At 45.5% G+C, this 16373-nt stretch overlaps 1 protein-coding gene across 1 annotated transcript in view; it reads right to left on the bottom strand.

The window, feature by feature from the left end:
• Positions 1-16024, bottom strand: part of LOC135917765 (complement C1q tumor necrosis factor-related protein 4-like) — a 145925-nt gene extending 129901 nt beyond the window's left edge. Inside the window, exon 1 of the mRNA XM_070533066.1 lies at positions 15979-16024. The gene's annotated coding sequence lies outside the window, so the exon portion shown is untranslated. The remainder of the gene's footprint in view (positions 1-15978) is intronic.
• Positions 16025-16373: the final 349 nt, after the last annotated feature.

Here is a 16373-nt window from a genome sequence, read left to right as displayed (position 1 = left end):
CAAACTGGTGTCAAAATTCATTCCAAGTGGAGAGGCCTTGCAATCTCACCAGCTACAATTAATATAAGTGCAATATCTACCGCAAGGTTAATAATTAGGAAGTTAATTAGTGAATGTTTGTCAATTAGTTGAATGTTTGTTTCGATTTCTCGTGCTACTAATGTCCGCCTCTTCGAATAATACAGCTCAAGGAGAAGAACTAACTATGCTATCTGCCACAGGCGATACTTAAAGATTCCGGTAATCTTAAAAGTTATCACCCCGTATAAAGACTCGCCGTGGAGCCCCCCGGACACAATGAATGCGAAGCGAAAATAAGAAAATGCGTTTTGTAGACACTGTTTCATTAGGAGCGAACGAGAACTTGCTCATAAAGTTCCGTTCTTTGACAAGCTTTTTGCGACGTCTTGCTAAATTTGATAAAATATTTTAATTCCTTGATTAACCGTACTGACACATAAAAAGATTAAGTAAAGGTAAAGTTTACAAAATGATGCATAAAGAAAAAAAAACGCTTGGCGCAACAACTTTCCCACTTCCGCAGTGGCCTAACATAGCATATCACGCATTGGGCGCATACTAAGCTACAGGTCTAGTTGGTAATCATTCACCTATAACAAAGGCTCGCACTGCATCTGAAAAGGAGCTAAGGCTCACCTAAAATATTAAAAAACATTTCTTGCTTGCAAGGAGGCCAAGTGCGAGAAAGCATGCAGAAGAAAACGAGCTACTGCGCTGGACTGCGGTATACGTAACGGAGACAGACGAAGCGCTGAATTTCAATCAATATTTTATTGCGAGCACGGCAATATATACCGGGGCTTGAATAGGCAGGATGGAGAGGAGAACATATAATATGAATGCATTGCCAGAAAGACAGCGATGGTGGAGAATGTCAAAACAGCACAACTAAATGGTTGCCATCGTCCACGTGCAAGATACGCAAGTTCCTTCTTGAGGAGCGATGCCGATTTCTTCAGTCATGTACCAACCGGCCAAAGTTATTACGCTATTGCGGGAAAGCACATCTAAATCCACGACTTCGCAGTAACGTACCACGATTTGTACCCCCAAATTCTAGAAAAAAAAATTTGAACTTCGTTTTCTTTTTAATTAGGCGACCTTGGTTTCGTAAAATGAATCAAGATAGCCCTGACAAAATATATATATATTCTAGCGGTCAAAATTCATTTATTGCATAACTCTAATGTCCCGTTAACTTAGGCTGCAGAAAACGCTGTATCAGTGCGCCATTAATCAGGGTATTCAGCCGTACAATATGGCAGCGGTGACACCAACGTTTACTGAAGAAAGAACATAAGAGGAAGACGAATGAACTGAAAAAAGAAGGCGAGGTTAACCAGAACAGATGAACCGGTTTGCTAGCCTACACTATGTAAAGCGTGAGGAGGACACAAAAAGATAAAAAGTAGAGAGGGAGATAGGGGCAGAGACAGCAACGGACAGATGGTCACAGCCGGTCGCGCTCACCGCACATTAGCGGACAGCGCTGACCACGTCAGGCGCAATGAACGAGATAAGGGTGACAATCTAAATAAGAAAGGCAGCACTGCACAGAACAGCTCGAAATATTAAAGGCACAACAAAAGGAAGGAAGCCTTTTGCCTTTGTCGTCATCACCACTTCTACTACATGGGAATATTATGGCCATACACGAAGTCACACATGGGAGCCATAGGTCGGCGACGGTGCGAGAGCAGCTTGGTAGAAAAGTCGTGGCTTTTTATCTTCCGCTTGCAGTTGCCTTTCTGATGCAGCCGAAAGCGCAGCCAGCTGCAATCAATCACGATGTTTCTGCTTCTCCCATTTCCCTGTCGATTCTCGCGTTATGATGTCGAGTACAACTAAAGTTTCGGAAAGGCGCCGCTTTTAGGCTGTGAGCTCCGCTCGTATTGTTTACGACAGTGTTGCGGAAGGATTCTTTCTGAGATTACACGAACTCCTGAAATAACCGCGGGCTTCCCGATATTGGCAAACTTGCTGTTTCCAAACCATGCCCGATAACATTTCGCGAAAAAAAACCCGGGGTTAGAATGCGGCTGTGGTCGATAATGGTCACTGTCGTGGAGGCATCGTTCTATTTTTTTTTTGTTTTTGTTAACGTGCGATTGCCTGCTTAGACAATTGTTCGGAACGCTCGACAAAGAGCCGATGCAAAGAGAAGTCTAGCCTAATGAGCAGACAGAACTCTAGCAGCTGGAAGATAAGACATAGTCTTTGAAAAGTTTATTGTAAGGTTCGTAACAGCGTAACACAAGACACGGACAGAGAGAAGGCAAAAAAAAAGAACAATGATACGGCGCCGTGTTGCTGTTTTTTACCTTCCTTTGGCGAAATGGAACCACCGCTTTGTGCTGTATCGGGACAGCAGCACTGAGGAACGTCATTTGCACTGATTAACGAGGGAATATGTTATCAACAGACTTATCTTCTGCAGGATAAGGTATTCTAAAAACGTGGCTTGCTGGCCCTTGCATAACGTCATGGTACCGCTTCTTGAATCACATACAAAATTGACGCGAAAAAATAAAGAAATAAAGACGGCAGATTTCAGCGATTTACTCGGCCTTGAACTGACGAAGCAGCATGCACTGAAGGACTTTACCATAGCACGCCGCTGCCCACGAGTCAGAAAACTCAGTGCCCTTTTTTTAAAACTTATACCTTTAATTTTGCGCCTCTCCCCTTTCTTTCTCTCCCCAATTCCCTTCCCCACGCAAAGTAGCATGCCAGCGATGTCTGTACGCCGGCTCAAATCTCTGCCTTTCATTAAAGAGCTCTCTCTCTCTCTTTCTCCCGCAGTGAATAGGGCATCTTGTTTTTGTCTACTTGCTGGTTCCCCAAATAATCGTGCCCGCTCACTAAGGAGTAATGGCCAAGAAATCAGTGGTTTTACGAATGTTATTTAAGGAGGAGAAAGGAGAGGGAGCAGTCGAAAAAACAACGTAATAATTTGACATGTGAACTCGGAAGAAATACAAAGAAGCAATAAGTTTATTTTCTGTGAAATTAGAGGAAGAAAAGTGTTGCTTGTGCAAATAATTTGTGGCTATTTTCTCCGTGATGTAGGCAACTTCATATTCATGTATTGTAGTAATGCAGCAGTTCCTGGAATTCTGAATACACGCAAGGACTTTAGCGCTCTGTGACTACCCATATTTAAGCGGACTATTGTGATTTAGTTCTAATGCATATAGATTTTTGAACGGTTGATAGGCGAGCTTATGCATTTACATGCGATGCATAAGCCTCCTATAGAGTCATAAGAAGACGATAACTCTCAAATAGTTCTCGCGACAAAGGTTTCCACTTAAATGCACCTGAAATGCTGAAACACAGATATTCTCCAGCAAGGAAGCTGCTGAACTCGTCTGAATAACAATTGTTGCACTTAAATAAAGACTAAAAAGGAAGCAGACAGGTGCCACATTGCTGAATGACCACACAATTTCCAGCCAAGCTGCTTGCTTTGAGCAGTTCGATTAAGAACTTCAATTGCTTGTAATGCAATCACACCTTTTAAAACATTACCGGCTATGACTTGCCCGGTGACACATTCTGTTAAAATGTTGCCCACATTCAACGTTCACTAGCACTTGCCTAAGGAAATTCTTATCAAAGGCCCTTACTCTACCCACACATAAATAACTTCGCATGCAGGTCAGCCGTCTTGTCCCTTAAGATATCACAAATTTTGGCCTCGATGGCTGTTATAGTTTTTGCAGCAAGATAAATTTTTTGCCGGTCTAAAAGTAACATACAGCGCACTGTGGCACTTGCATATGTAAAAGCCCGGATACAAAACTTAGCGACATATGTTACTGCTGATACAGTATGACGTGAAAGGCGCCTCGACGATTCGTGTGCACTAATTGACGGCTGTCGAAAACAACAACTGCAAAACACAGAGGAGGCTAATGTGGTAAAGTGAATGTGAAAACGTGACAGGAAAATTTGATGCGAGATGGGGGGGAGTGAGACATGGGTGACAGAGAGGCGCGCATGACGTCGTGCCCCACAACATAAACGCGCTAAAATGTCGAAAAAGGCGTGTGTTGTCTCTCTCACAAATGACATGTTTATTAAAGCTGTCATACCGTGCCGCTCTGACCAGCGTTTAGTTTTACCGGTGGCTGCATTTCAAATACCGTCCACTTTTTCACAGGTTTTAAGTCCGATGCAGACAGTTCCTTTTAACCGACGCGTGGAAAGTTAGGCACAAAAACGCAATAGTGATTTCTGAAGGAACAGCCTGAAGCATGCGGCTGGTAACGAGACTAAATTTGAACGGCGTCTGCGTATAGGATCACACGCATGGTGACAAGCTGTCACGCTGCTCAAGCTCGAAAGCAATCGAACGTCTAACCTGGGCATCAGACAAGGCCATATAGACACTGCCAGCGTCTGGCGTATACTTCTGGGGAAGGAGCAGTTAATTTCCGGGCAAGTGAGCTAAGATTTCGAAACCCCACCGAAAATCACCGCGCGCCTCTGAGTTTTGGCGTTGGGGAGGCTGCAAGAATAGATGAGACGGAGCCCGATGAGAATTTCCGCCCACAGCGACTGACCGGACTTCTGTACTTGGCTTCATTCGCGTCCTTGGTTTCTCAGTGCTGCTTTCTTGCTTGAGTATATGACTCCCCTCCCGATATAGTAACCAGAGTTTGGCCTTACTGTCATGATATTATCTATGACAGTTATGTTGGCTCTCATCATTCTGCTCTTGTATTTTTTGTCTTGATCCAATCAAGAGACTTTGGAGAGAAATAGAGAGAGAGAGGCCGAAACAGAGAGCAGGCAGGTGGGTCAACCAGAAAAAGATCGGTTTGCTATCTCTGCACGAAGGAAACGGGACAAAGGATTTAAAGAGGTAAGAAGAGAGAAAGGTGGATATCGAAATCGAAATCAGTGCACAAAATTGATGGGCAAGAGCTTTAAGTAAAGCGCACCTTTTGCAAACTTGAAGAGAAATCGAAAATGGCTGCTTAAATCATACAGGATATCTTTGATGCCCAGACTCATTGCGATATCTGTTGACGCGTACTAATACAGAATAAACGAAGTTAGTACCTCGGGTGTCAGCTGGATCTAGCAAAGGAAACTAATAAGAAAAAACTTCAAGGACGAGATATTTCCCAAAGCAACGGCTATGAATTGTCGTTTTGTGCTATACACAACCAGATGATTAGATTTAATCAGAAGCACAAGACCCATATGTGAATCACTGTCATATTGCCACCAATCAAGAGGTTCCAGACATGAAAGCGAAAGCGGAATAATGCGAGCTAACAGAATTACCATATATCACATATGAAAAGCAAGGCCTAACTCCGGTTAATATACCAGGAAAGAGAAACCATATATGGAAACAAGAAAGCAATGATGAGAAACGAAATACGTGAATGAAACCAAGCACAGAAGTCTTGTCAGCCGTTGTGGGCGGAAATTCACATCAGGCGCCGGCTCTTCTATTTATTCAACCTCCCCAACGTCAAAACTCGGAGGCGGCGGTGATTTTAGGCGGGGTTTCGAAATCCGAGCTCACTTTCCAGGAAATTATGCGCAAGGGCTATGAGGAAAGTGCGCCTTTGACAGTTTGAAGGCGCCGGTAGATCTCACGCATTTGGCGTATTTTACAAAGATAACAATTGTGCGATCTTTTATTCCTCCGTTTTCTTTCTTTTTTGCTATACGCCTATTTTTTATTGCGATAGCAGTTATACAAACACTCCAGGCTCATTTTTGCCGTCGCCGTTATCGTGATGTTTCGTATAAAGTGCAAGGGCGATAGCACCGTCGCCGCTCGTCGTATGCTGTATCTGTCAGTGAAAGCACCGGAGGAGATCGGGCGATCGCGGCTCAATTTGGAGCGCGCGAAGAAAGAAAGCGGACAGCAAACTCGCAGTGTTGCCAGATCGCTCGAATCACGGGTAGCCAATATGGCCTACGCAGTAGCCCAAATGTAGCCAAAAGCGAAGCTTCTGTGTAGCCCAAACGTAGCCAAAAAGCTTTGTCTTTTTGTGAAGTCATTTCTCAAGCATATTGAATTAATTTTCGGCAAGAATACATTCACATTAGTTTTTCCACGCATGACCACGTATGTCCTCCGCGCGCATCATCACGGCGGCCACGCGGCACGTAAAACAGATGCTGCACAAGCGCAAGAAGTGCAGAAATGCAGGCGTGCAGGCAAATTAATGATAAGGCAAATGTGTTCTTCATTGTACATGCACTGTTTTGTTTGCCCAAAGCACCAAAAAAATCACGAAAAGAACAACAAACAAATAGCACCGGTCAATAAACACGGTAAGCAATGGCATGCATTCGGGTGTTCAGTGTCATTACTTACAGCTCATGATAATTTCACTTAACACCACACAATGCACTAAACGAAAAACTACAAGAAATTGCAAGACAAAGTTTAACACAATAGATGGCGGTTGGTACAAAATCTAGTACCATATATAGACATAAAGAAGTATGCTATGATTAAAGATCATGAGCTTATAGCGAAGTGGAACTGCTTGGTCAATGTAAGATGTCAGAGCAGAAACTGGACGAAAATTCATGGCCCGGTATAAAATTCTTGCAGCAGCCTCCGTTCCTGGCCAGGACTTCACGTGGAGGCGCGCTACCAATGTCTCGTTCGACACTATATTTCGAAGGTTGGTTTTCATGAGCGAGACCTGGCTGAACACTCGTTCGACGGCGGCATTTGATACGGGTAGTGATAGAAAAGACAGCAGGAGGGTTTGAAGTTGTGTAGGGAACACAGGGCTGTGATGGCTGCGGGGCAAAGGAAGAGGATTTGTTGTACGTTGGCGTTGAAGCAGGGGCAATTTGGGCAGGAAGGGTCCGAGTGAATTGCCACGTAGGCGCCATGCGGCAGGCAGAAAATTCGGCAAATTTCGGTGAGGTTCAGCTCGGTGTTCTCCCTCAGTTCTGAAGCCGAGGTCACCCGCGGCGCACCGTCAACGGGAGATAAATGCATCGCATGCTTAAAACGTAGAACGCCGAAAGCTCACATATGGAGACAGCAACAGTCTATCTTCGCTGGCGCGCGTGCGCGGGTAGCGTTAGTTCGCGGATGGAGACGTGTTTGCTGAGACCAGCTTTAATTAAAATTACCAATACGCCGTGATCCTTGACCTTTTGACATGCGTATGTGTTCGCTAACATAGAACTTTTAAATTTTGATTTTGTAGCAGACCCGCTCTATTTCTTTAGTCTCCTTTCGTCTGCATTTTTATTCCAACGTGCTTTTCAGTTGTGCTTAACTACTGTTATTTTTTTTTACCCAGGAAAAAGATGCAGCCTGAAAATAGCCACATAGCCAAAGGAAAATTATGATGCCAACTCGGACAAAAAGCAGCCCAATTTGGCTATTAATAGCTTAATCTGGCAACCCTGCAAACTCGCCATCTTCCGTTGCGAGAAAGGCCGTGGGGGGATGGGAGAGTGGGAGGGGGGGCGGCGTTGTGCTGCGGCCGCAAATGCGAATTTCGCAACCGGGCGTAAAGGTAACAGATGATCGTCGCACGATCTTGCGCTATGGAGGAAAGCGCGGAGGCAGCGCGGAAGGGAGGAGGGCGGCTTCGACTCTACCGAGTGCGTACTTTGCACGGCCGCGCGCGCCTCATATTGAAATGGATCTGCAGACGGCTCGTACCTTTGTGCGCGCTGTGTTCTCGCCGCTCTTGCGTTGAAGTTATAGACCGCACTAAGGCCACTTCGCTCACTGCAGCTGCCGCGCTTTGTCACGCCAGCGTTTTCTCAGCGAGTGCCCGCGCTCATCGAGTGTGATGTGTTTGTGTTTGCTTGTGAGCGCTGACACCATGCTTGTTAATTCAGTTCGTAATCGAATGTTTGCACGTTTATACGGTTTTTAAATTCCCATCCTTACTTCGTATAGCTGTTTACTAATTTGCTGTCGCAATCGATACTTCGCCTTGCGGGCCAAACTGCGACTGTTATTTTTAGACTCCTTAGTCACTGCAGCTGGATAGCCTGTATCTTAGTATTTTTTTTTCTCACAGTCTCATCAGTTAATAAAGCACAACTAACAACAGTCGAGAGCTAGGAACGGGTTTTGTTATACGCGTCCGGCCAATTATAACATTGTCATTAAGCCACTTCCAGGTTTAATGACGTTGCTAAGAAAAACAAAAGTTTGTCCCTCACCACAGTTGGGAATGGAATGCCTATATGGCAAATTTGCGGTTAGTAGCCAGCCACATGAACTATCCACTGACTTGTCGAGCAAGCTTTGCACTCGACTCGGCAGTTTGTTCGGCTTATGTGGCGTTGACAAAGTAGGTATGCACGGAGATAAGTGTAGAAGATTGCGCAGAAATTCTCAGCAACAATTGTCACTGTATTCGAATAGAAAGCTATTCGCATTATTAAAAGAATGGCGCACTTGAAATCTTTTGTAGTTTCATTGCGTTAGTTCGCAGACAACAGAGCCGTTAACCGGAACATCGGTAGCGCATTTTGTCCCCATTGCTGTCAACATCTGTAGCTCACAGCAAGGCGCACAAAATATCCCTAACATGGAAATGTTAGGGGTATAAATTCAGATAAAAAAACCTCACATGAAAGCGCACAGAGTGTCAATGAGACGCGACCGTTACCTTAACGTTAGGCGCGATAAAATTAAATAACACAAATAGCACTATCCACAAGGAAAAAAGAACGTCACTGTCCAAAAAAATTAGACAAGAAAAAAAAAAGAAAAGAAGTTTGCGCCAGCCATTTAGCTCTTGCGTCTTCCTACAGGGTCAACACCATGGGTCAAGACCAAGGTCTCAGCAATTCGTTTTCACAGTTAAGCCGCGCGTAACTAAGTCGCCAAGACAACAACGAAGGGCCTTGTCGACGTGTTCTCTTCGTGTCGTCATTGGCATGGCTGTCGTGTCGCCGTTGTTGTTGTTGTCATCGCAGTCATGACGTCATGGTCGTGGTCACGGTCATGGAAGGCAAGGCATGGTCATGGAAGGCAAGGCTGTGGCAAGAACCACACCAAGCCGTATGTAAAATGCAATGTAGCCGTTGGGTACGAAATCCCCCTGGTGTGTGGCAAGTCATACATAGGGCAGACAGGACGGTGCCTGAATGATCGAGCCAGGGAATATGAACAAAGGTTAACGAAAGAGAAATTGACGCACTTGCCTGCGCACTGCAATGCCTGTCGCTGTGCACCTCTGTTTAAAGAGATAAAGTTTCCGGGCCATGACCAGCCAACACGCGAACTGATGGAGGCTTATCACATAAAAAAGAAAGGCCAAGACTGTGTTAGTGACACCTCTATTAGATTGTTTCGATCGGAAATAGATTTTTTTGATAATTGGTTGCCATGCTAGGCTGATGAGTGTTCTTGTTCGCAGCGATCTGCGCATGCTCTATATGCCTATATATGCCCACGGGCTGCTGTGAATAAAACAGTTGAAAGTTACCGCCCGTGCTGTTTATGTGTTCTCTCCTTCTGTCCCCGTCTTTATTTGCGGTCAATATGATATGCAGAAAATATCCAAATTAAGACTTTTTGCCTTTTTTACTGATGAAGCTAGTTGCTCAAGGTTGTGGTTGTGCAGCAGCGACATTGCGCGCTCCTTAACTTTAGCGCGCTTCAGATCTACTGCTCTGAAATTCTTTCCTGTTGCATCTCGCGCTTTTTTGCAGAAGATATTATCTGGTACTATAACGAAGAAACCTTCCTTATCAGAGGTCAAAATATGAAGGTTTCTACTCGCAGCATATTCTACACAATTATTTACAGTCTTATTCTTCGAGCGCCTCTCTCATGATCGTCCCAGCACATCCACACACTCTGCTATGAAGCTGGGTCTTTCTTCGTCGGTACCCCGGTGGGTGACTGTCCTAGCCATAGTGACCTTCTCTGCCGGGGTGAGGCTTGGCTCGTGGGCGAATTTCGGGCCAAGACAAAGGGTTCTTCTGTTCTCTTCTGGTAGAATCTCGTCGCCAAGAACCGACACTTTTGCTTCGGGCATCTTCTTCTTTTGTGGTTTTGGAAGGGTAGGCCAAGTGCTGTTCCACATCCAATCGGCTATATGATAGGATGTCTTACGCCATTCCAGAAAATCCCTTCTGCTCTTGCTTTTGTCTTTTTCCTGCCAGCAAGCTGTGCGGAGACTATCTTTGAGGTATCGGGCTTGATTCATCCATTTTGCGCGCAGGCGTCTGCAAATTCTTTTGGTGTGACCAGTCGATGGTGGTAGGTAGCCACTCAACGACTGCACTTCTGTTCCTGCCTTCTGTCTTGGTCTTATTGCGCTGCCCCTTCAAGATATTCCACCAGTACCAAATCGGCCAAATGTTGATCCTTCTTTTGTCCTCCTAACCTCACTGAGGCCTATTATATAGTATATTAGGCTATTTACTGCCCGCTAATTCCTCCAATAACACTGACAGACTCGCCTCACTAGATAACGTTTTAGCGTTAAGCGTTGCCAGGTTCAGAATTCAATAGTGGCCTGTCCGGACCCAGAGATTCTTAGCACCCTCTGCTTCGTGACAGGTGTGACCGCCGCCGTGGTAAGTCGCTTCGCAGCTACTGGGGACTGAGGGCCGGGGTTTGATTGTTGTATTATTATAGGAGGTTGTGGCCAAGTACTGCACCGGGGTGGCCAATCCTGCTCTGATGAGGGAGTGCGTTACCGGTTCTGGTCACCGGGATCAGGTCGCACTGCAGGCCTGTTTATGCAATTTTATCTGCACGCGGATTTTTTTTATCCGTTGGAAAATTGCGTGCCACCGGGATTCGAACCACGGTCCTCTTGCACGCGAGGTGGATGCTGTACCTGTACGTCACCACGACGCACAAATATTGGACTTCTCCTAACCTCTCGAAGTGTCATCTTTGCACACTTGATCCATCTCTAAAGCTGCAGGTGCCATCAAAAGCTTGTCGCTATGGGGGAACATTGTTGCACCGCTTCTGGCTCAGGACGAAAATTTCAAAGGCCTACTAGTCTCGCATTGGATGGGGGATACGCCCATGTGTGATTCTTGTGGAATTACAAAAACTATTGACGACATTTTCTATCTCTGTCCCCGGTACGACGTCGAGTGTGAACCTCTCTGGGCACCATTGAACTGGCTGGACTCTGCAGACCATTTTCAGAAATGAGGATCCTTGAACCATGGTCGCGCACATCCGTGACACAAAATGCTACAAAAGCGTTAGTGCAGTACCTCAAGTGGACAGGTCCTGCTGACCGTTCGTAGACACAATGCGCTGCTTCAAGCGTGCGGGAAACTGTGCTCACTCTCTTTTCATCGCTATGTCCCCTCTCCCCTAGTGCAGGGTAGCAAACTCGACGTGCGTCTGGTTAACCTCCCTGCCTTTCCTCTCTCTCTCTCTCGGCCTATCCGACATGTATTTCTGCCGCTATGTGGCAATGGAACCAATTGGGATGTTTTGTATCTCGTTATCAAAATGCGCATAGTAGCGCAGTTGCCACAAACGTTTACAAAAATGCATCAGAAATGCGTCTAATAATTTAACAGTGCGAAATACAAAATTAAGGAACAGCACCGGACTGCACTATGCAGATCTTCTCGGTATTGTTGCCAGGACACTCCAAAGCATACAAATTAGGGCACTGTCTGCAAGGATGAGTGAACACACCTGCATCTTGTGTTTCCAAGGGGTTTTGTTTATTCATGAGAAGAAGACACAAGTCAGGCTCTGTTTCCCGAAAGCGCAACCCAGCTCATGAATAAACTCGAAGCGCCAACTTGGAGCGGAGAAAGAAACTTGAAGGAAAGAGCTGTCCGACGTCTGAGCTAACACGGGAACTCGCCGAGCGAAGGCGCTGCTGCAAGAGTTATATAGTTGCGGTTTATTGGTTGCAACGCGCTTGAAACAAACTTGATGCAACACAGTTGATAACGCAAGCGCGTTATGTATGCAGGCGCAAACAAAATTAAGTCCTGCAGTATTCATGGCAGCTCACGAAGATTGAGTCAGTAGAATATCGGTTTCAGCCAAGGAAAACCTCCTTGATGCAAATCAACTTTACTGCAAGTCGACGCAAAAGCCACACTCCCGGAATTAATCAGACAGAGAAAAGATATAAAACTAGATGGAGCTTATTACCTGTAGACGGACATATATTTGTGCGAGAATATTGTAGGAGGATGCAAGACACGTAGTCGCAGTAACTTCGCGTGGAAAATGTTAGAAAAAATATCGAGGTACGCACGCGGCGCCTATTTTACGAAATGAAAACTGAAAGCGCATAGACAGATTAATTTAGTGCATGAATTGGTGCCTCTCGAATAGAATCTAGGAAGTAGACGTGACCGTAAGAAAAGAAATGAACAGTAAATATCGATGGGCAATCGCCAAACGATAGACCACCGGTAAATCTGCTACATTGTGCCGCCGGGATACCTCGATCTTTCGTTCTATTGCGTAATGCCAAGAGGCGTGTGAGCGCGACGATATCTGGACACGTCACAGTGCGCTCCGCAGCTAATCTTCAGCCACATCCAAAGAAAGCAGCCGGCGTTAGTCAGAACGTAGTGAAACGTTACGTAACGTTAGCTTGAAAGTTACTGCGCGTTCCGCTCAGACCAGTGCATTTCAGAGCAGCCTAGCGGGAATGCTAGTGTGCGCGCAACAATCATGCCAGCAGCAGATGGTCCACCCCTGAGTCGATTGAGCGGAACGCTGATGATTCATCCCCTTCGCTCCGTCGTCTCTGCAGTCAAGGCAGTCGGCCTCTCCGGAAACCCTCTAACAATCTGCGCACCCGGATCGTTCAAAACACCTGCACATACACACACGCGCACACACAGGCGCACGCAGTACTGTCTTAGTACTTTGTTTGGGGTTACATTGAAACTATTTGCAATAAATTGTCACTGTCGGCATCCTATACTGAACCAAGCATCTATTATGCCTTATTTTCCTCACGTATAAGTTACTGCGTTGAAGTGGGGGCGAATAATTCAGGATGAATATAACAAAAATCTTTCCTTTTTGCAAAAGAACGTAGTTTTACATATTAATAATGTAGATGCTTTAGAGTACGCACGGGGTCATTCTTCTTAACGCACAATATCATTGAAATGCAACTCGCATATTGAGTTGTCAGCGCATTTAACTTCTCATATATTCTCTTCGAGTATTTCTCAGTGGGCTCCGCGTCCTTAACACGCAAATGTGTTGATGCTAATGTGCGAATTAGTGACATTTGGTTGGTAAATCCTGAACTTAAATCTCGCTCATTTGAATACACGATACACTTTGAATAAGCATCAGTACGTAAATGCTTTTCTTCAAAGGAGCTCCGCACACGTTCTGTGTACTTATGGTCACAGTTTATTCTTATAAGTATGTTGTTTATTTCATAGTCTAAAAAAAAGAAACCTGTGCTCCTTAGACTTCACTATTCTTCTCGCTCAACACACCCAGGTTTAATGTTGTATGCATACATGGTAGTAATAGATTTGCTTTACGTTTGCGCCTATGGTTTTAAGCGGTCTTATGACGTTATTTATTGCACCTTAGCTTTCTGCATTTCCAAGCACATATGGTACAGTTACATTGTACCTATGGTTTTCTAATCACAGCAAGGTAATCATTATCCATGTGCGTGCGCGATCACTGTGAATGATTGCTTTTACGACGCAATGTTTTCTGGAGAACTATCGATCTGCGAAGTCCCACAAACTCATTCGAAGCCGGAAGGATGAAGCTCAGGCAAATCCATGCGCTGTCCTTCATTACCGTACAGGCTGAACCACCATACTTGTAATCGGGTAGAGACGATAGTACTGGGCTAATTACTCAAGTAATTAGCTCGTACTAGTATGTGTGGTTTTAGGCTCAATGTTATTCTGCTTGACGTACGTGCGGTGAGGCAGACGTGATACATAGCAAGCATTTCGCGCAGTATACCGCATGGGGACTGGCTTTGTAAGCATTAGGACACGGCGCGCGCCATTGCAAAATCACACATAAAGCAGACAGATGACCAGCTTAACGAGTAGGAAACATGAAGTTACTGTCAGGGAGTGTTAGTTAATGGACATTTTCTGCATATCATACGGGATGCCATGATAACGTAAATGACACAAACACGAAGTGCTTCTCTAAATTATATTATTAGACGATACACGAGCTTCCCCCGGCTGCTGGCCTCGCATATATCGTTCTCTCCCAAAAGCGAAGAGTACCGTAGTTCTTTCTGTATGGTCCGGATAGCAAAACAGACTTAGTGGCGGGAACTGAGTGACGCCAAACGTTGACTTTATATTCGTACAATTAAGAAAAATGCACGATATTTCTTTCGCTGCGTTCGTTATAATCGGTATAATCTGTTCGTTGGAAGACGGCATGCCAGCCCAGCCCCCATCGCACGCAGCCAGCCATACTGTATTGTTCTAGAATAGAACAAGTGGCGCGTAGCGCCACCCATCATTTTTTTTCGACGCGAATAGGCGAAATCTAGGGACGACGAGGGTGAACACGGATGCGTAGCCCGCTGAAATGCCACAATCGGCCCCGCTGAGGAAAATCGCAAATGGCTTCAGCATAACGTCGAAACGAATCCCCGGAGGCAGTGTCGAAATCTTTTCTTAAAATATGACTACTGCTTCTTTGCAATATTCATTTATTACATATTTTTTTTGTGAACGTTGATCTACAATATAGCCGATTACTTTCGTAGCATGTTTTGTCCCACCATACGGGCGAAGTGCATAAAGATAAAAGCAAAGCGTCGTACGCAACAAGAACGTGCAACACTCGATTCGCAGATACGAATTCACGCAGACAACTGCGTTTACGTTTTCCTTTATCTCTCCCACAGGGAAGGTCAATGCCACGCCTCCAGAGACGCATAAAGCGCGGTCAGCACTTTCCTTAAAGAAGCAAATTCGCGGCGCAGTATAACCTCGTACTCTCGGGTTCTGCGCCGAAACTACGATGCTCGCTAGGCGGCAGGACATTCTTTATTTTTCTCGCTACGACATAAAAACGATTAATAACAAAGCAGCGCAGCTTTTATTGTATGTGGCCCTCGTCTTAAACGAATGGATTCTCCTCGAAAAGCACGGCGAGTGTGGAGGAAATTGAAACTGAATTACGTCTTCACTTGCTCATTTGTTTGCTTACAAGCTTAGCTCTTTTTGTCTCTCGCACAGTGAATAAACATTTCTCTGGCTCTATGTGTAGCGAATATTTTTTAAACGCTGCACTAAGCAATTTGCGAGCATTTCTCCCACGTGTCATTTCATCGTTTGATTTTGTCCTTCGCGTTACATTTCAGCACTAATACACTAATACAAAAAATACACTGCGTTATATGTTGAAATGTAACGCGAACATAGAAACATTCATTCAGTGATATACTGCTTGGTTTATTTTCTGAGTACAGATGCTCAACATGCGTGTCTACGTTATCGTGCTTGACGATATGCGTCATCGGGAAATGGACACGATGTAAGCCCTAGCACGCTGCTATATGACTCGGCGAGAACGTTTACGCGAACGCGACAAAAACGGGTCAAGTCCGCTTCGCGGCCTGAGATTTGCGGCGGGACTGAACGGTAGTCGGTCTGGCTAAACCAGCAAGAGAGAGAGAGAGAGAGAAAGCAAGGGTAGGGAAGGCAGGGAGGTCAACCAGAACAGCATCCGGTTTGCTACCCTACACTGGGGGTGGGGGAAAGGGGAATAGAAAGAGGAAGAAAGGGAGAGAGTCAGCACTGAGTACATGTGGGAGGGACACCTAAACCAGCAAACGCTTACCCAGACTTAATGGGCAAACGCTTACCCCAGTCGGCTGCTTGGCTTTTTTCAGCTGTGATATACGTTCGGGAATCGAGTCTGTGCCCCTAAAATTCCTGTCGAAACTTTCGTGAGCACAGAAAACAGGATCACTCCTGTACCATTGCGGCACTTTTACATGAGGTAGGTGTCCTTACCAAGCGTTGAGGCCCTGTATTGGCTGTCCACCCCACCAGGAGCGTACTTGCATCTATATTTACCGGTAGGCACCCGAGGGCAGTTCTCGTCCGTCTCCTCCAGCTGCGTCTCTACGAGAAAGCCGTTTGTGTTTAGACAAGAGGCCTCCGGAGACCTCGCAGACTCTAAGGGACCCTAGTTTAGATGCGAAAACTCCCCAAGTAACGGGGAACCAGGACGGGGAACATCTCTACGCATTACAAATTTGGGTTCGCGGCAGTACCGCTTTCGGACAGCCAGTGCCTCCGGCGTACGAGGCGGACGCCTGTAGGTTACCGCTGCTGGTCAAATAGAACACATAATACAAATACAACAAAATGAGCGGATTCTGCAAGTTTACAATACGCATCAAATC

The sequence above is a fragment of the Dermacentor albipictus genome, chromosome 2, assembly GCF_038994185.2.
Source record: "Dermacentor albipictus isolate Rhodes 1998 colony chromosome 2, USDA_Dalb.pri_finalv2, whole genome shotgun sequence".
NCBI classification, from domain to species: domain Eukaryota; kingdom Metazoa; phylum Arthropoda; class Arachnida; order Ixodida; family Ixodidae; genus Dermacentor; species Dermacentor albipictus.
Note: the sequence above shows the minus strand (reverse complement) of the source record. Positions and strands in the feature narration are given on the sequence as shown.